The following is a 21,206-nucleotide window of genomic DNA, read 5'->3' as shown; positions in this document are numbered from 1 at the left end:
GCCCAGTAGTTACACTGATTACAATGTTGTTCAAACCAGAACACAACAGTGACTACACACTACTGCTTGGAGGCAGAAATAGACATTGCGAAAAAAATAATTACATTAATTCTCTAAAGAAGAAACTAACTTTTATTTATTAAAATTTATTAAACAGTTATAACTCAACAATGCCCTTCTTGCCATATTAAACTAATAACTTGGTCCGATCATGTTCCTTTCATCAACATTCAAGTACAGCTCATGTATTATATTTTACAATAATTTCCATTGACAATAACATATCGCCGAGCCGGATGGTTGTGTTCGAGGGTTGCTTTGACTATCTTGCCATCTTCTAGATGGAATCGAGCCTTACACCTGGGAGTTGATCTTGAGGTGCATCGCCAAATATGACCTTTAATTGACGAGGTGTCTACAGTAAAGGTGAAGTTGTTGACCAACGCCATTTGAGTCCCGGAGAAGTTTCTTACCCAAGTCACCGTATCTGTAAATATTTGATCTTACATATAAATGCGAAAGTAATCGATGTTTGGAAGAGACTTGGGAATGGAGTTGGATTTTGAGTACAGAAGGATCATGTCCTGGGTTGGCATATAGGGTTTTTATTTGAGGAAATGCGTGGGACTCTGATACTGAGAAAGGTTTTAGACCTAGGCGCGACACCTACTGTTCAATAAAAAGCTGTAGAGGGTCTAGTTAGTCCAACAAAAAAAAAATGTATTATTAATGCTTATAAATCACGTTTATTATGACATATTTCAAGAACGTTTAACTTACACACAATAATATTTTGATTTCACACCATGGTTTTATGAACGACGTCTTCAAACATAACAGCCTAATGCAAAATCGTACGAGAATTAACAATTCGATAGTGAATATTCTTCGAGTCTTAAGCATTATATACGAATTCTTTGGATAGAAAACACTATTTTACACCACTATCGTAACACTAAATTCACATCGAAATAATACAGCCAACGTAACAGACGGTTATATGACTAAAAACAATTTGTTCCAAACAATTTTAGCAAGCATATATAATTACTGTTTTTAATCGAATAAAAAAAGTATAACTAATTTATTTTATTACATTTCTATTATTAAATTCCACTTTACAATAAGCATAGACCAATAGCCCATATAGCTGACATACAAATTATATCCTAATAAAAATCCCGTTTTTGATAATGAATTTGCGACGCGGATGATTGTGTTCAAGAAGGGCTTTGGCAATCTCCTTGTTGTCGATGAGCGTGAACCGAGCTTTGCACCGTGGCGCGGTCCTGGTACACCGCCATATATTGCCCTTTGTACTAGAAGTGTCTAAGGTAAATGGGAAGTCATTGACCAACGCTATCCTACTCCCGGCGCAGTTCCTAACCCACGTTATTGTATCTGGAAATAGATGAAAATTATTTGATGTTTGGAAGCGCTGGAAGGATTTACAAATTTTGGATTAAAGATATGCGTAAATCCTGGGCTAGATTCGGCTTTTAATTCCGAAGTAAAGCATCGGGATTTTTTTTCGGATTAATGCGACAGCAACGGTTGGCATGTCTTTGAGAAAAAAATAATTAAGAAAAATTGATTATCGCAGCAGAGGACCAGATTATCACAAGTAAACTTTTAAACAAGAATATATAAAAAAACATACTGACTAAATGTCCATACCGCGAAACTAGATGACCAACTCAGCATAAGGTACTATGTGAGTCGTATCTCAACACTGAATTTTTAAAAGTGGAGGTAACATAACAAACTGTATCATTTATTTTCAAATCAAGTTTATTTCAATATGTTTACATCTTTCTTTCAAACCCGATGGTTTATCGTTCAGTTATGTCAAAATGTACCAACTACTTTAAAACATTTGTGGATTGTTATTTATGACAGCTGAATTTCTTATGAATAAAAAAAAAATTGATTAATTTACACATACTTTTTTGTATCAGATATAAATAGATCTTGTCGTGTTTTGCAGAACAGTAAAGTATCACATTAGAATTAAATGCGTTTTAAAACTTAATCTCATTTTTGGATAATTTGTGGGTTGGTACATCTAAAATTAAATATACAATTATCACAATCTTTCGATATTATGATCTATTTATCACAACGTTCACGCAAGCAGATCTGCCGTCAAAAACTCATATGAACAGTAATCATAGTCTAAAAAATATACCATTTCTTATGACGAATTTGCGAAAAGGATGGTTATGTTCGAGTCGAGCTTTGGTTATCATATTGTTGACGAGAGAGAAGCGAGCCTTGCATCTTGGAGAGGTTCTGGTGCACCGCCACACGGTGTCAGACGAAGAAACTGCCGTAAACGTATAGTTATTGATGAAAGCCATTAGCGTGCCGGTGGTGTTCTTGACCCATATCACTGCATCTGGAAGGAGATGGATGGAATGTCTATTTATGCCGCTAAGCAGCAATGTGTACTCAATGTTACGTTCCGATTTGAAGGACATTGTAGCCAGTGTAACTACATAATAAGACTTAACATCTCATGTCTCATGATGGCGAGCGCAGTGAAATACCAAACAATACTTTGTAATTCAAGGTGTTGGATGGTGTTTCTACTGTTTATGGGCGGTCGTATCGCTTAACATCAGGCGAACGGTCAGCTCGTCTCGTCATTCAAAGCAATAAAAAAATAGGTTCAAACAAAACACTCTTGCCCTAACCCATTTCACTGCAAGGCTAACACAACTATTTCCAGTTTTTTATGGAAATTTATATTTTTACGAAGACCGCATTTGAATCCCTTTTGAAAAGGGGGCGTCCATAAATTACGTGAAGAGTTTTTTTTTCTATTTTTTGTAATGGTGAGATGTCGTGAGCTTCATGCTTTTATTTACGACTAGTTAAGTCTAGTAATCAATATTGCTGAGAGTTATAAGTGTAATAAAAAATTAACAATAGAATACTTAAATCGTAGCTACTGTGATTTAAAAAAGAATATCTACTCAACATGTACAATCTGGATTAAATGGCCAAAATAGTATATTTTTTTTTGTTTCAATCAGAAAAAAAAATGCGTGATATTTGCCGAGACCTCCCTCTCTCCAACGTAAAATTAGATGAGAGTTGACTTGACCCCCTCCGCCCTTTAAACATCTCACGTAATTTATGGACGCCCCCAAATATACACCTAAAAAAATTACTTAAAACAATAACATAAATACATACAACAAATTTAATTGTTTATTACATAAATCACAATTTGAGATAAACTCCTTTCTTGATGCAGTATTTGCGTGCCTTGTGCGTGTGATGTAATATTGCCTTGTACAACTTGCCGTCGATGAGGACGAACCGGGCCTTACAAGAAACAGACGTCCTTGACATGCACCGCCAAATGTTACTGAACCTAAATCTACCGTCTAAAACGAACGGGAAATCATTTACTATAATCAACTGCTTTCCGAGACAACTCTTTGCCCATATTACCGTTGGACCTGTAAAAATAATTGAAGTTACTAGAAGTAAGTCGTAGGCCTCTCGATTAGTGAAAAGGTAAACATTGTCTAATTCGGTTGTCAAACTGCATTGCATTTGTTCCGGTATGGATAATCTATACTAACATATAAAGTTTTGTTACTTGGTTTCTATGCACTACCATATTTGATATAATGAAAATAATTTCTTTTTAATACAAACCTACCCTCACTCTGTTTCAAACTCTGTTCCGATTAAACGCCAAAAATGCAGTTTAGTTTAGTATATTAGTTAAAAACAATTTCTCATGTAAGTGAATATAATTCTTTTCGAGAAACAAATATCTTAAACCATAAAGCTGAAGAGTTGAGCACAACAGTCTAAGTCTAAAGTCTAATAAAATACATGAAAATTACAATGAATTCATCAATTTAATGTCACTGTTAAAACTTTTATTCCTTAATTAAATTTATTTTTAAAATTATTTTATAATACATATACATTTTTTTTGTATAATATATTATATAAATTTAGTTAAATTTCTTAACTCACCATTTGTAATCATTGTTCATCTCTGCACCGCCATTATCGACTGGTAGAAAATGCTTTTGGCATTAATTCCACCTATATACTATTTCGTATATAAAGTTTATAATTAATAAACATTTAAGGGAGTTTTTAACGTGACCTTACATCAAAACGGTGTGCTAAGGCAACGTCCAGTGTTTTACATCGGTTTGACGTTTGTCCACTTATCAATATTCGTATTAATTCACAATTACGTTGAAGGAGCTAGTTGTACATTATTGTCAATAGTGACGTGCAGTAATAATTTATACATAATATAGACGAAACCGCGTTACCCCTGATTAAAATAATTGCCGACTACAGAAGAATAGTCACGTACGAGTGTGTAGACACTATATTCGGGTGTATTCATCATAAATCAGTTAGATATTCGGCCACGAATTCGCCAAGTTCTTCACCGAGAGTCTAAATGAGGCATTATGGGTCACTGTGGATACAGGATTGGTGGAAACTAAATTAGTGGGGAAAATAAAATCGCTATGTGATGATGGAACAAATTTGATTTATTTTTAAGTTAAACCTTAAATGACAGGGAGGAAAAGTTTAAATAAAAACTAAACCTAAAGTAGAGAATCATTAATCTTTGTTCATAAAAACACACATTGGCAAACGAACTAATCTATAGAAATATTACAGAAGAGTTTGTTTATTTGCACGCGCTATCTGAGGAACTAGTCAACCGATTTTTTATCACAAATAGGATGCTGCTACATTACTTCTTAGTGCTATAGGCAATTTTTCATTCCGGAAATATTTCCACGCGGGCGAAGCCGCAGGCACAATATATATATCTCCAACGCCCACATACAAATGACATTAAATTTTAATAAAAACCCGTTTCGTGATATGATACGTTCGGGCGGCGTGGTTGTGCGTCAAATGTGTCTTGATCATAGTCTTCCCGTCGACGAGTGTGAAACGCGCCTTGCAGTACGTCTTCGAGCACTTCCACAGACCACACTTGCCTGACGTAGACTTTAAACAGAACGAGTAGTTGTTCACTAACGCCATCAGCTCTCCGGTGTCCATTTTCACCCATTTTAATGTTACTGTAATATTGTGTTATTGTTACTTATGTCTTTAAGCGAGAATACGATTTCCACGAAAACTTACAATTGAAGATTTGCAGGATTTGCGGTGCATGTGTATTTAATAATTCAAATATTGCCGCTAATGTAAACGCATCGGAAAGTTATTGCGCAATATATAGCTGCGAGAACTTGCTAGTGTAAACTTAGCTGTAGATTGAACAGCCTATGAGGGAGCGCCACGAAATGTTTTGACATATAATTGTAGATATAAAATATAACTTCAAAAAGTCTATGTTAATGGCAACCAAGACAATCACGGCTGGCATAAGCCTCTCTCAAATTTTTTAAAATAGTCCTGTATCTAGCAAATTCCTGCCAGTGATTATTAGTAATTCTATTGTAAACTGTATGATAGTGATTGCGAAATAGGCGACATTAGGTATTATTTTCGGACAGAAATGAAACGAAGACAGTTACAATATATTTCATAATAAAACTTCAAGGTAATTCCATTGATTAAAAAACGTATGCATATATTACAATTATAATTGTCATAATTCATTACATTAAAAGATCTAATTACGATTTGCATTTAAAATGTCTCCCCCTATAAAATATTACTGAAATTACAGACCAAATAAAGTGATAATTACGTCTAGATTACGATTACAATTTTCAATTCTATTATTACAATTATACTAATACAAGTATAAGACTAACTCATGAAGACAATCCAGAACTCATTATTAATTAATATAGATGATGCCTCACCAGAACAGCGTTTATTATTATTATAATATATTGATTCCAACACCATTTTTATCTTTAGCACCCAACACCAGAAAATTCTGGGGTCTGCCAATACCAAGAAACGATTTATTATTTTTTCTCAATCCTCAAAAATTGTAAGCATTATTCGGCTCGAGTTTCAGTGACTCAGTTTATTCCATACATAACAAATTTTTGGTTAGTGCATACTTAATATGATACGTCATGTGCTTTAACGGCTTAGAAATATTACGTATGTTTATGGTATACGATTTTTCCTATTTCTACCATATTTACTTCGCATATAAACCCCATCCTCTATAAAATATTCTGAACAACGGTGGTTGTGCACAAAACTGCCCTTGACAATATTCGCGAAGTCGACGATAGTGAAACGTGCTTTGCAACCCTTCGAGCCTCGCGTGCACCTCCATATTGATTTTCGACTACCCGAAAATTTGTTAACACGGAAAAACGTGTAGTCGTTCACCAGAGCTATTGTATTTCCAGATTGATTCTTCAACCATTGCACTGTAAATAATAAATTGTATTAGATATTGTTAATTTCTACATTGTAATGAAAAGTGTTTAGCTCTTACTAATAAAGGATCTATTAGTACATATAGACCACAATCTATCTGCCAAGTTTGCATAATAAATGCGCGGCATATTGAGTAAATACTATGTATATATTTAACACGCTGAGTGAGGTGCCATTTTCAGAGGACTTCCAGGCAGTGCGTTAGAAACCTCTTTGATCTCATAACTGACCTTCACTGTAGTACGTATGAGACCTAACCAATCACCTAAAAAAATTTCTTTAAAAAACCTCATATCTCTATCGAAAAATAAGATACAATCTATGCTCCTTCTATAAATAATAGAGAATCAACTGTTCTATCTCAAGTTTGCTACGCCGGGGGATATGACAAGAGGGTAAGAAGATATAACGAAAAAAAGAGGTATCGATTGAATCGCGCATCGCAACTAAAGACTGATCGGGTAGTGACTAGTGATGGGAATTAAAATAAAACCCCAGTTATCGATACCTTAACTTTTATTTAGGTAATCATTTAAACATAATTATTTAAAATATATTTATTAAGAGAAATGTTTCTCATTGAAGCGTGCTAAACACATTTGTTACTGACATTGCCTACATAGTGTCTTTATTCGTTTGGATTTTTTGGATGCCTCTGTGCTTCTCAATGTGAATCGTAATTTATTGTAACAACCTGTGCAACGTCTTTTTTTGCTACCACGCTGAAAAATATGATTTGTAGTTCTTCTATATGGAAATTTCTGTTGTAGACTGTTGCATACTTTCATCAATCTCACTATGAGTTCATTCTTCCTGTGATTCATAAGTTTCTTCTTCCAGATTTTTCTGACCTTGTTCTAGCAGCATTTCCTGATTCCTATTTTTCTGCGTGGTTGGTTTTGATTTCGTTCTCCTTCCCAATTTTCACTTAAGCTCCGGTCTTGGTGCTAGTCATCATAAATTACACTATCATTTGTTTCCCTTCGCTGTGTTTCTTGTTACTCCTCGTCCATTATTTCCTGATCTTTTACTCGTAAGATTTTTGATTTGTTACCAGTTGTGTTTTTTTGTTTGTAATTTTTTTTTCCATCTCGTTCTTCAAATTGTCGTCATTATAGTCGATCTCTTCATCTTTAAATGAGTATTTCAATGTGAAAGAATTCTTGTCTGTATTTGAAGTTTTTTTTACTTCATTGCACTTAAATGAACCAGAAGATAAGCCATTACCGTTACGATACTTACGAGTATAATTGGTGCTTCGTAGCACTGAAAAAGATTTTCCAGTATAGGGACTCCAATAGATATTTTTGTTTTATTCCGCTGAAACAGAGATCTTTTTCTTTTTTCTTGAATGAAATATGTCCATATAATTGTCACTGATTTTAAAGAAGACCGTATTCGAATATTTTCTAAAATCTGTATTTTACTAGTCGATAGAACAAAATCACTAGTATTTGGTACGGAACAAAAAGATTTTTTTCTGGTACTAGTTGATTCGGTATCATCACTTACTAGTTTTGTTTTTATTATATTACTACATCTCCGTGCGTTAGAGACCACACCGATATCCAATTTTTTTTTATTACATAATTGAATCAAATTCGCAGCGGGAATTAAGTATGTATATTTGTGTCTGTCAAGCACATATAATTAAAGAAGTTACGACCCCTCCGTATAGTGGTGAAAAACACGATTTTTGGCGCCGCACCAGCTGAAAGTCACGCTAGAGATCATTTAGATACCTTAACGCACTCAACGTGTTAATTGATTTGCGTTTATTCCACCATCTCTCAACAGTGATAATAGTACGGAAATTAAAAAAATACGATTTAATTGCTTAATATTTAATGTAAACTCCATTTGACACGAAATATTTTTGTGGGCTATGATTGTGTTCCAAATATTCATAGGCCATTTCCTTGTTGTCGATAATAGTAAACCGGGACCTGCAATTCATTTTCCATCTACTGCTACACCGCCATAAGGTTTTGTATCCGTTGTCTTTGTCGCGACAGTATGTGTAATGGTTTAGCAATGCGAGAGTCTTTCCTCTACGGCTCTTGACCCACGTTACTGCAAAAAAAATCGGGTCATTTTAAGCTGCTTACAACATTTCCTTGGGGTGTTATAAACTGACATAAAAATACTAAGAGTTCTGTGTAATGTGAGTGCACTTGTTAAATCAATGAATAAACGTGATTTTAACGTGATAAGTATTTTTGTTCTATAATCCAGGGGAACCTTGGAAACTTAGAGGGGGGACATCATTTTATAGTATAGAAAAAAACAAAGCAATTTTAAACTAATGTACGACGTGGAATACGTGAAATATTTTATTTATTAGTCGTAGAACAAATAATGCTTACGTTAAGATTAAAAAGTACAATAAAAAGTCCATACAAAATTTCAAAAACTTTAATATCGTCAAAAACTTCCTGTTAAACGCTTTATTTGTGCAATATCAAAAAGCTAAAAACTTAACAAAACCACATTTCAAATTGATATAATATCAAAACTTATAACTTTATATAGATTCCATTCCTTATGATATATTTTGTTGGGGCGTGTTTGTGCTCCAACTGAGCCCTTGCTATGACCTTGTTATCTACTATAGTAAACCTAGCCTTGCATTTTGCTGAAGTCCTGCATCGCCAGTAAGTCTTGCAGCCAATGATCTTATCGCGGGAGTACGTATAATGATTCAGCACAGCAATAATATTCCCTTTATGATTCTTAACCCATGTAACTGTGAAAACATTGATGATATTAAGATTATTTTATAAAATAACACAACATACTTACGTCTTCTTTTTGTTACAACAGTATGCATAATTTGTTGATGATAGGATATATTTTTATATCCACCTGGATAGCGAGCAATGTGCACAAGGTGTTAAGAGCCTTTATAGTGGCCTACGTAAGTGTGTCGCGTTCCGGGATCAGCCTGTGTATATCTGGTGCCAACAGGCCGGTGTAATTGTGTCGCGTTCCGGGATCAGCCTGTGTATATCTGGTGCAAACAGGCCGGTGTAATTGTGTCGCGTTCCGGGATCAGCCTGTGTATATCTGGTGCCAACAGGCCGGTGTAATTGTGTCGCGTTCCGGGATCAGCCTGTGTATATCTGGTGCCAACAGGCCGGTGTAATTGTGTCGCGTTCCGGGATCAGCCTGTGTATATCTGGTGCCAACAGGCCGGTGTAATTGTGTCGCGTTCCGGGATCAGCCTGTGTATATCTGGTGCCAACAGGCCGGTGTAATTGTGTCGCGTTCCGGGATCAGCCTGTGTATATCTGGTGCCAACAGGCCGGTGTAATTGTGTCGCGTTCCGGGATCAGCCTGTGTATATCTGGTGCCAACAGGCCGGTGTAATTGTGTCGCGTTCCGGGATCAGCCTGTGTATATCTGGTGCCAACAGGCCGGTGTAATTGTGTCGCGTTCCGGGATCAGTCTGTGTATATCTGGTGCCAACAGGCCGGTGTAATTGTGTCGACTGCCGAGAGGTAATCATCTCTCGTCAGTCGACATTTAATTGGACCCTACTCCACTTACCATCAGCTGCAGTGGGGTCACTCCCGTGTCAATACAAAAAAGCAACAAAAAAAAAATCTGATGTGACCGCGTTTTCTCATTGTTCTCAAACCTCTATAAAAATCATAGTATTATGTGGAGAATATTTAGGTTCTTATTTCCGCTCTTTTTATCACAATATTATTTCTGGCCAGTTCTGAATTTACTTGTTCTTGGCTTCCTTCTGTTCCTATCGAAAAATACAAAATTCGGTTGATATATAAAAAAAAAAATCATAAATGCTTGTACCGTCTCAAATCTTATCCTACCATGTGGTATTCATGAAGGTTTATCCCATTTAATTGTGGAATTGAATGGTTTGCATAAATAAAAATATAAGCAAGATCCTTAATTTTTATTTTCTTCTTCTTTTATTAAGTATTTTTTATAAAATCCATTCAAACTGATGTCATACCTACTTTGATGCATACAATCCATATTTATCTATATAAGACGCATTCTACAGCCTTCAAACATTTTTAATAAACAACACGACATTTCAAAACTAAAATATTGGTCATAATCGGAAATATCGAAATCACAATATTCAGAATTCATAAAAAAGCAAATGATATTAAAAAAGTAAGAAATTTGGGATATTTATTTATTTCCTTGGTCATAATTTAACTCAAATATATACATTTTAATACGCTGTCGGTCTCTTTGGCTTTTCATTTATATTTTCGGGAGGAATAATGGGTTTATTTAAAATAGTGATTAGCGTTTACTAATGTGATGGTTTATCAAAACTTATTCGACTAGGAAGTGACTGAATTTAGGCTATAACGTATTCCTTTCTTTAGCATTTAAATGTTAGTAAAGTGTAGTATAATAACATTGTCCGATTCTTAATAAATATTGATAGATTAAAAAATTCGAACTGTATGAAAAGAGCAATGCGTCGACAAATGAATGATTTTAAAGGAGGTTTACGCCGAAAAGTTTGAAAAAAACTTGTGAAGTTTTACAAAATCTTGATCTTATCGGTTAAGGGTCGTCCAGTAATAATCACGTAATGTTTTTAGTGATTTTTTAACTCCCTCGCCGTCGGTTGACGTGGTGAGATTTTAGACAACCCAAAAAAAAATCACGTGTATTTTTTTTGGTACAAAGTATATTGAAATTTTTGGATTAAATCGCGCGATCAACGAAAAATACATGTGATATTTTATTATATCCGAACCCCTCTGCCCCTTTCGAGCCTCACGTGATTAATGGACGACCCCTTAAACGGATGAAAATATTTATTCTAAAAGTAAAAAAGAGCTCCATAGGCATTTTAGTTACCATTAATTTTAATGGTGGCTCTAACAAACTTACATAATTAGTCATAATAAAACATTAGGTCTATATTTTCTGTTTATATTACCTTACAGGCACTCATTCCTCTACCCCTGAGAAGGTAGGCAGAAACGCAACGGTTGTAACAACCTTCCCTACTACGACAGGTGAAATGACACACCTGAAGGTAAGTGGCAACATTCGTCCAATATTGTCAGAGGATAATCCGCGAAACGTCGTATCTGTGTGCTTGGAATGTGATAAAAAACACGTGTCATTTTATTTGTGATTGATTGGGACTAACACTTGCCGCATTGGTCTTTCAATCAACCACAAACATCAAAATTAAAGGTCATTGACTTACGAGTCGTATTTTTGGGTCTTTTAAGAGGGATGTTTATATTTTAATATAAACGTTGTTTCTAATAACATATTGCGCTGGTACATGGTTGTGGATCAACTGAGCTCGCACCATAGTACCATTGTAGATCGTGAACCGGGCTCTGCAGTAGGAAGAGTGCCTGTTACACCTCCACATACTTCTGATCTCCGAGCTCTTGTAGCAGAAGAACGGAAATTGGTTCACAACAGCTATAGTCTTCCCGACGCTATTCTTCAACCAGCGTACTGCAAAAAAATACCGTTATTATAATATATACTTGATTACAACATATAGACTTAATGAAAAACATATAAGTTTAGAAATCAAATGTGTTAAAGACGTAGGTTATGGGGAAAAGAAAAAAATATACGTTTTATTTATTTAATGTCTACAACACAATGGAATGTATATACGATAATTCAAATATTATATAATGAGTACATTAGTGGTGAAAGGTACATATAACTCCATTTCTGTCTGCTTTCCTTTATGTAGAATTTATATAGAATCAAATTATGATTAGCAGCTAATCTGCAAGCTATATTTTATGAAATTGAGATGCTAGTACAAATAAATCTTCATCGCGACATTTATGCCTGGTTTCACCAATCTTTGAGGGTGTGTGAAGTCTACCAATCCGCACTAGGCCAGCGTGGTGGACTAAGGCTTAATCCCTCTCAGTAGTAAGAGAGGCCCGTGCCCAGCAGTAGGACAGTATATAAAACAGGGCTGATATTATTATATTATTCACCAGTCTACCCTTAACATAAGAGGATCCCTTAGGATTGAACTAGCTATGCCAAAGCGGCATTGGGCGGCCGATTTGTCCCTTATGGTTTATCGTTCCATTTTAACAAGCATTGCATTAGGAGACCCTGAATGCTAAATAAAACGATTACTAATGTCTTACAACGAGTATCTACGTACGTTTTTTTTTCTATTATGAGTAATACATGGATTATAATGTTAACTTTCCTTTTAATATGAGTAATTGATTAAAATATATCTATTGAGAAAAGATTTGATTATACATCAATGCTAATTTAAACAATATCAAATTATGATTATCTTTAATTGGATAACTAATATTGCACAAAACTACTCGTATTATGAATATTCTAACTTATAAAGCATATTTGTATGACAGAGCACTTACGTCTAATAAATATTTTCAATAAATTAATGCAAGTATTATGCATATTCTAACTTATTAAAGATATTTGTCCGACAGAGCACTTACGTCTAACATATATTTTCAATAAATTAATGCAAGTATTATGCATATTCTAACTTATTAAGGATATTTGTCCGACAGAGCACTTACGTCTAACATATATTTTCAATAAATTAATGAAAGTATTATGAATATTCTAACTTATAAAGCATATTTGACTGACAGAGCACTTACGTCTAACATATATTTTCAATAAATTAATGCAAGTATTATGCATATTCTAACTTATTAAGGATATTTTTCCGACACAGCACTTACGTCTAACATATATTTTCAATAAATTAATGAAAGTATTATGCATATTCTAACTAATTAAGGATATTTGTCCGACAGAGCACTTACGTCTAACATATATTTTCAATAAAATAATGAAAGTATTATGAATATTCTAACTTATAAAGCATATTTGTCCGACAGAGCACTTACGTCTAACATATATTTTCAATAAATTAATGAAAGTATTATGAATATTCTAACTTATAAAGCATATTTGACTGACAGAGCACTAACGTCTAACGTATATTTTCAAAAAAAATAGCACGATACATTTGCTAAGTACTCAATTAGCTGCCTTTCCATCACAGCGATGATAATCTTTACTATGAATATCAAGCGAATTTTAACTGAGTTTGACATACATTTTTAGGTTCGCAAGCACATTTGGTTGAAAAGCAATCTAAAGATACGCACTTATGTCACATATTTTTGTTTTTTTATAAGGGTTTTATGACACAAAGCTTCATTATATTACGTTTAGAACAGTATACAGTTACACTACTTAAATACACAGTAAAATGAACATTAACCAGATTTAAACATAAACCCACTTTGACGAACACGCGTGTAGAAAACTATTTCCCGTTCCTCATGATATTCCATTACATTTTCATGCAAACACCATTTCTGATGACAAAGCTGGGTGGTGGATGGTTGTGAATGAAGTTGAATTTGAATATGCGCTTTGCCCTGTTGGAAGTAAAGTGAGATCTGCAGGAAATTCCCTTAGTGCAACGCCAGTACAGTAGGTCGAGTTTCGTCATGCTGCAATAGTAAGTATAATCCTGTACTAGCGCCAGTAACTTGCCAGAACTCCTCACCCAACTCACTGAAAAAGATATAATTATGAAATATCTGTTCATATTTAAATATCATTTATATTAATAGATCTACTTTTAAACGGTAAAAAATATTATATAAAGCTAAGGTTATTAAAAAAACATACACTAGGATGATCGTTTATTTTTAAAAGAGTGGGAAGTATTAATTACGAACGCTCAAATTATTTTTTATTGTGAATCGCACATAAATAAAACACTTACCTATATACACAAAAACACTTATATTTAGGGGTAGCTCCCCCTAAATATGCGAAGGCATATTCGTCTTTTCGTAATTACCTGTGGGCTAAAGTACCATATATATGGTAATCAAAGCTATCCTTAATTTGTAAAGTATTTGCAAAAAGACGAATTTGCCCCGTAGACGGAAAACGACCCCCAGACCGACATAAATATGTTTGCTTATGTTTTAGTTCAAACAACTGACATTTGCCGCATTGATTGAGCTTTGCAAAGAGGATAAAGGTACACTTCCGAACTTCGCACTAATCGCTTTAATATAATACACCAACACCGAAATGAAAATCACTTTTGAAATAACTTATTTAATTTCATTAAACTATGATCACTTAAAGACGGACAAATTAAAAATGCCATGCTGCGTGCGTTGGCACTTGCGAATGGCACATCAGGATATTGGAGGGGTCGACTCTTTTGAGTTCAGGTAGCAGTTTTTTTGTATGGGAATATGTATCCTATTGTGACCGTCATAAAGAGCATTTTTATTCGACTTATTGTTATAGTGTATGATTTACTATAGTCTTAAAATACAAAGAATATGATTTTAAATGAGTTAGTTTGTACCACTTCATTAATTAACATAGCGGTATTTTTTTGCTTCATTCATTCTTCATCTTTGCTTCATTTACGATATAAACTATGTTAGACGAACGTAAAAAATAAATTCGTATTTCGGACTGATCTGTCCATCCTCTGATAAGTTACTTGCTTATTGTATTTCTGCGTCCACTTTTCCTCTCTATGAGAAACATACTTTGATCCGCGTCTTGTTCACCCAAAGATGCAAATTCCGTCATAGCTTTTTCTACAGATGCACTGTCATTGAATAACTACCTAAATATAATAACATTAAAAAATAAACGACATAGTTCACAATATAATAAGTAGAAGCAGTAAAAACGAGGATAAAACATATCTGTGAATGTAATACAATTTATTTTAATCGTTTATTTCTCTACACACACATAAATACAACAAAAAAAAAGTATAAAGAGAAAAAAAAACACACACAGTTAACAATACCAGGCACACACCTGATTCCTTGCATAATGTGTGGTAGAAGGGATACCAGCTCAGTATACGCTGTAAGACAGCACTGATTTTAGGCTTTACCCCAATATTTATCGTTAATACTATATAGTCAAAGAATTACCTAATAGTATTAAATTAATAAATTGTTCACTTCATAAAAGGTGATTTATTCATTTACTGTACAATATAATTAATTATAATTATACTGCCATGCTAAGCGCAAAAGCGGTATGTCAAGGAAACCTTATTTTAAGATAATTGAAGTTTTGTAAATGTAGTTTTATAATTTTTAGGTAAAACGGAGATAGAGACATCACTTTTAGGTTTTTTTAACAAGTTCTAAACAAGATACCGTTATTAAGGTTAGTTCATTGGATGAGTATATCTTTAAGCTATCCGAATATACCATAATTTTTTTTTTAAGATACCGTTTTTGAGCTAAGCACGGCAGTATAGACGTAATCAAAGAATGTTACTTACCATAAGAATCAACCATGTTCCAAAAAAAACTCTGCGTGGATATAAAACGACCCAAAACAATCATTAAAGACTTTGTAGACAAAAATATCTAACACTAACTTTTGCCTGCAGCTCCGCCCGCGTTAAAAAGTTTTTCCCGAATAAAAAGAGTAATGTAGCTTCTTTTTAGGGAAATAAATTTCAAAATCTGCTCTGTAATTACTGACATAAGGGCGTTCAAACAAACATTATATATTAGCATAGATTAGATAATAAGAATGTTTATATTTTGCAGAGAAATTACGTAACGTTGTGACAATTACATAAATACTTGACGTTATAATTCCACTTATTTTAATAGTAAACGTATTAATACAGACTTAAATTACTAAGAATGTGCTTAATAATGATTTGGTTTACATCTATTCATTTATCACAGCGCAGTATGTGAAAACATACTTATCATCTTTGGTAAACACGAAATAAACTCTATGGGCCCGAACGAATAAGGAATCCAATGTAACGCATGTATTCAATCGGATCCGCCTTTCGGGAGGACCTTATATGGTACATTTGCTGATATTTACACGAGCGAAGTTGAGTAGAAGCAGTTAGATCTCGTTCAGATGACGCGCGCTTAGAACTAAACATATAATAATATCAGCCCTGTATTATATACTTGCCCACTGCTGAGCACGGGTCTCCACTACTACTGAGAGGGATTAGGCCTTAATCCACCACGCTGGCCTAGTGCGGATTAGTAGACTTCAGACACCTTCGAAATTCCTATAGATAGATGTTTTACGAACTAAACGTATTTCGTATGTATTTTGATCGAGCCATTCACATGGTAACGCAAGCTAAGCACGCAAAATGCATCTAGTTGTTCATGCGCGTTTTGTTAACGCGCTCCTAGCGCTTGTCATGTGAACAGGGTCTAATACTCGTATCCGCTAACAATACTATGAGGACGCACAACGCTCCTATTTTTATTTTTTTAATGTTTTGAATGACTAGAGGAGCTTGCCGTTCGCCTGATGGTATACGAGACAACCGCCCATAAATAGTAGAAACACTATCCCACACCTTGAATTACTAAGTAGTGGTTAGTATTCCACTACGCTCGCCATCCTGAGACGTGAAATGTTAAGTCTCATTTTGACCAGTAGTTACACTGGCTACAATGTCATACATAACAGTGACTATACACTGCTGATAAGTGGCAGAAATAGACATTGCGGTGGTACCTATCCAGGCGGACTTTCACATATGAGAAACCTACCACTATTAAGCTTCCCAAACGCATCGATAATTTTATACTTTCCTTTGGCTTTGTTCAGGTTTATCTGACAACCAACTGAAGCATAGTTGTACCTCAATATTTACCTATCACAGCGCCCCTTTGCCCTCGCACAGCGAAAACTGTCATCCGGAAAGCACTGAGAAACACTCATAATCATAGCATTTCTCCTTACTCAGCTAAGTAACGTTTATGACCTAAGTCATTGATTTATATTATTAAACGTAAATCAAAATAGTATTCAACCGTAGACCAAACTGAGCTGATATAAATTCGTCGAAAAACAACACGGTTTTACTGCGTTTAAAAAGTAATCAGAATCACCGACCAGTTTCGACCTATTAAGTAGGTCGTCCTCTTAGCACTCGCCCCTGAGGATGACCTACTTAATAGGTCGAAACTGGTCGGCGATTCCGACTACTTTAGTACGTGAGTAAAACCATGTTGTTTTTGACTAATTTAATATGTCTCGCGTAAGTTTTAATAATATGATATAAATTCGTTCGGTATTATATTTGGTATTAAATTTTCAAATAAACCCCGTCACGTATAATGTAGGATGGTCGTTTATGGTTGTGTTCAGTATTTGAGCGGGTAATGAACCCTAAATGGGACCAAATGAAGCGCGCCCTGCACCGACCCTTACCGACGTTTGTGCATATAAACGTCTTCGAACTCCGACTGTTGTTGTGATTGTAAAACGTGTATCCGTCAATGATCGCCAAGACTTTGCCGGCATGGTTTTTCACCCAGGTTACTGAAAACAAAATTGTAGTTCTTGTATTATTAAATTTTATGATATGTGATACATTGCAATTTAGTTTATTTTAAAGACTTTTTTTATTTAATGAAATGTTTAAAATTTGGTGGGCCTTCAAAAGTTCTGTTGCATTAACAGAAAAAAATCATTAACATTAGACAAAATATAAAAGTTTACTCTGCTTATCGGATATATTATCACTAATTGTATACTCAAACTTGAATAAAAAATAAAAATAAACTTTTTTGATCATATCGGTATTTATTAAAGCCAACCTATGGCTCCTTCGTCAAATGCCATATTATCACTGACACTTAAGTTCTAATGTGAAACATATTTTCAAGGTAAAATTCCTTAAATCCCAGACCATTAATTCACAAACTGTTTAAACTAAAGCAGTTTTAAACACGGTCAAAATTTACTGAGTTTTATCTACGGTCAACTCTGGTAAAAAAATCAAACTATTGAATTATACCGTATCACCAGACACGAAAGAAGCTGGCACGCAAGTAGGTAGTATCCGTTGTAGAAACAGTTAGGACTTTACTAATAATCGTAGTTCAGCCTCTCAAGGTCATACAATGTTTTGTCTCGCTCGCTCCACCGTTAAATATCATGTAACATAGGAAGACAAAACTGTTGAGATTGTATACGCAAACACAAAGCCTCTATGTTAAGAGAACTGAAAGCATATTATTATTTGAATTTTTGAAATTAGAATGATTAACAATATCCAGTTGTTACTAAGTGTTATGTGGTGTCTTATTATGTTCGTATTTTGATGTGCAATATATTACAAATACTTATGTAATTATTCTAATGAAAATGTAGTATGCTTTCACTTAGCATGCTAATTCTACTGTGTAACTCTGCCAGGGCGGCTCACAACCCAAGGAAAATACTGTATAACTAAGAGACATATAAAATGATATTAGTAAGGTCCTAAATGATTATATTGGTATACAGTTACACGTAATTTCTATTTAATACTCATCATCACAGTCAAAGTGTATTTTGACATCAGTCCATCAATTCGAGATTATAATCATAATACTGATATATATTTAATACTATTTACATGGTCGTAACAAAATTCTAATTGTCCATATATTCAAAAAAATATATTTAGTCTGATATTTCACAGCACTCAAATGTAAGTAGGACGACATTCATATTAATATCCCAATTCGAGTAAAGTAGCCTGACCAGGAAAATAACAAACCTCGCCATGCTATGGTAACAAGTTACGCAAGAAATAAGTTCCGTATAAAAATATTTTATTATGAAACTAATTTCTTGTATTAACAACGTTAACACATGAAAAATCAATATAAGGCTCCAAAACCATTTTTTTCTGTGGTCAGAATACTTTAATCGTGTATATGGAAACTTCCAACATTCTCTACTTCATCAGAATTATCGTCCATAGATTACAAAAAATATAAAAACAAACCCCCTTATTCATAGATATTTTATTGTTTTCATAATCGTTATTTATCTAAGGACGGAGTAAAGCTGTGATAACAAGTCTGTTTCTCAGTGCTGACGGCATGGCAGCCTTCGCAGTACGTAGACATAGGGCCGTTGTGATTGGCTAATATTGTTGTATCTCAATATTAGCCAATCACAACCGCCCTATGTCTGCCCCATGTATGTGCCCAACGGCACTGAGAAACAGACTTGTTATCACAGCTTTACTTCGTCCTTAGATAAAAAACGTTTATGAAAAAGGGGAAAGTTTATGATCTGTCTCAAATCTTAATATACTCTCCATCAGAAATAACACATCTTGGCGGGTTGTGTGAGTGTTCCATATTGTACCGTATGAATTCACCGTTGTGGGTGATTATGAATCGCGCCCTGCATCGACTGATGTTGGTACACTGCCATATCTGGGTGAACTTCCCGTGCCTCTGCTTGTAATACGTGAAACCTTTCACCATCGCCAGATCCTTGCCTTTTTTATTACGAACGAATTGGAAATCTGTGGATACAAATAAATTATAATGGCAGTTTTTATATTGTTTTTTTTTTATGTTGAGAGATTTTTTCTGATAAGTCTTTACAGTATTTTTTTTATTTGCAAACATTTCTACAATAAATGACTTATTTACAATAATTATCGTTATTAAATTTCGCAATGTGCAAATATTTGTAAGAGTAAATTGGGGAGAAATATATTTAATTAATATGTCAATGCTGTTTATTTCATTTGACCAATATAATATCGACAGGTGAGATAAAAGACAAATTAATATTTATATTTTATTTTCTAATTACGAAAAAAACGCAATTCTGATTACCCATTAATATACTACAATCTAAGTTAAAATTACATTACAATAATTACTTTGTTAAAAGAATGTATCAAGATTTGCAAATTTATCTTAAAATAAGTAAGTGTCGTGGAGACAATGTTTTATAACGTGCAGGATACTAAGAAATAACGTTATAAATAATGTTTTAATAGTTATCCGTACCTTTATTCGGACCGCATAATGTAATTCGTAATGACAAAAAATATGCATCAAAGGATTTCTAGTTCAAATGTTTTAACGGCTGATTTAGAGTAAGTACTTACTAAGTATCTTAAGACATTTTTAAACTTTTTAATAAGTTACAATTTAACTAATTTACTGGACCTAAGGAATAGGTAATAATTTCATAAAAAATTTAAATCATTTTACCAGCTGCCTACGAAATTATAGACTGCGAGTTTAGTTCTCGCACGAGAAAAATATTTGTATGGTCGCAAATATTTGCGCAGGTCCAGGTGTTACGAGATTCTTATTTAAAATTCAGCGACGACACAAGTATAATATTTGTATACTATAATTTAGTGTATAGAAATAATAATGAAATCATTATAATTAATTAATTCTACGTAAAGTTAAACTAACTTAATAATAGATATAACCGAATATTTTACTGTAACATTCGAATATCACACCATTTCTGGGTATTAACCATCGCTCACTTTAAGAGCAGCATTCATTGCACTACAATGTACTAATCAATAAAGTCCATTACATTTATGTTTACACAAACTTTTGCTTGACATAAGATCGAAAAACTAACTGGAATGACGTGATGCTTTCCACGCTAATACAACTCGATCCATGCATCAGCAAAAGTTTGTGAACATTTACACATCTTCATACTTATTAAAGTGTATCCCAAATAATGGGTTTGCCTTTCGGTTCACAAAGTGAACTGGAATAATATTCATAATTAAAATTCTAAATAAATCACACTCATATTTCACTAAACAACGTCTCGAGTTAGTTTGCAACAGAAGCATCAACGATTTCTCTCTATAAGCCGGCTCGACCGAGGCAATCCTATTGTCCCATGCATAAAGTACCTTTTGTATTATTAGTGAAATTGCCGTAAGCCCAAAATATACTTTCCTTCTAATCCTCATAACACTAAAAATACCTCTGACATATCTATGA

At 34.0% G+C, this 21,206-nt stretch overlaps 2 long non-coding RNA genes across 2 annotated transcripts; both read right to left on the bottom strand.

Moving 5' to 3' along the window:
* Window positions 1-130: 130 nt before the first annotated feature.
* On the bottom strand, window positions 131-6,973 carry LOC119190044. Its single transcript, XR_005112747.1, has 2 exons — window positions 3,224-6,973; window positions 131-2,398 (listed from the first exon to the last, which is right to left on the bottom strand). It is a non-coding gene; the product is annotated as an uncharacterized LOC119190044 (long non-coding RNA).
* Window positions 6,974-10,285: 3,312 nt separating this feature from the next.
* LOC119190011 lies at window positions 10,286-17,826 on the bottom strand. The gene is made up of 2 exons (XR_005112719.1): window positions 17,638-17,826; window positions 10,286-13,947 (listed from the first exon to the last, which is right to left on the bottom strand). It is a non-coding gene; the product is annotated as an uncharacterized LOC119190011 (long non-coding RNA).
* Between the last annotated feature and the right edge of the window lie 3,380 nt (window positions 17,827-21,206).

This window comes from Manduca sexta, chromosome 21 (assembly GCF_014839805.1).
Source record: "Manduca sexta isolate Smith_Timp_Sample1 chromosome 21, JHU_Msex_v1.0, whole genome shotgun sequence".
NCBI lineage: Eukaryota > Metazoa > Arthropoda > Insecta > Lepidoptera > Sphingidae > Manduca > Manduca sexta.
The sequence above is the reverse complement of the archived record's forward strand: the minus strand, read 5'-3'. Positions and strand labels throughout refer to the sequence as shown.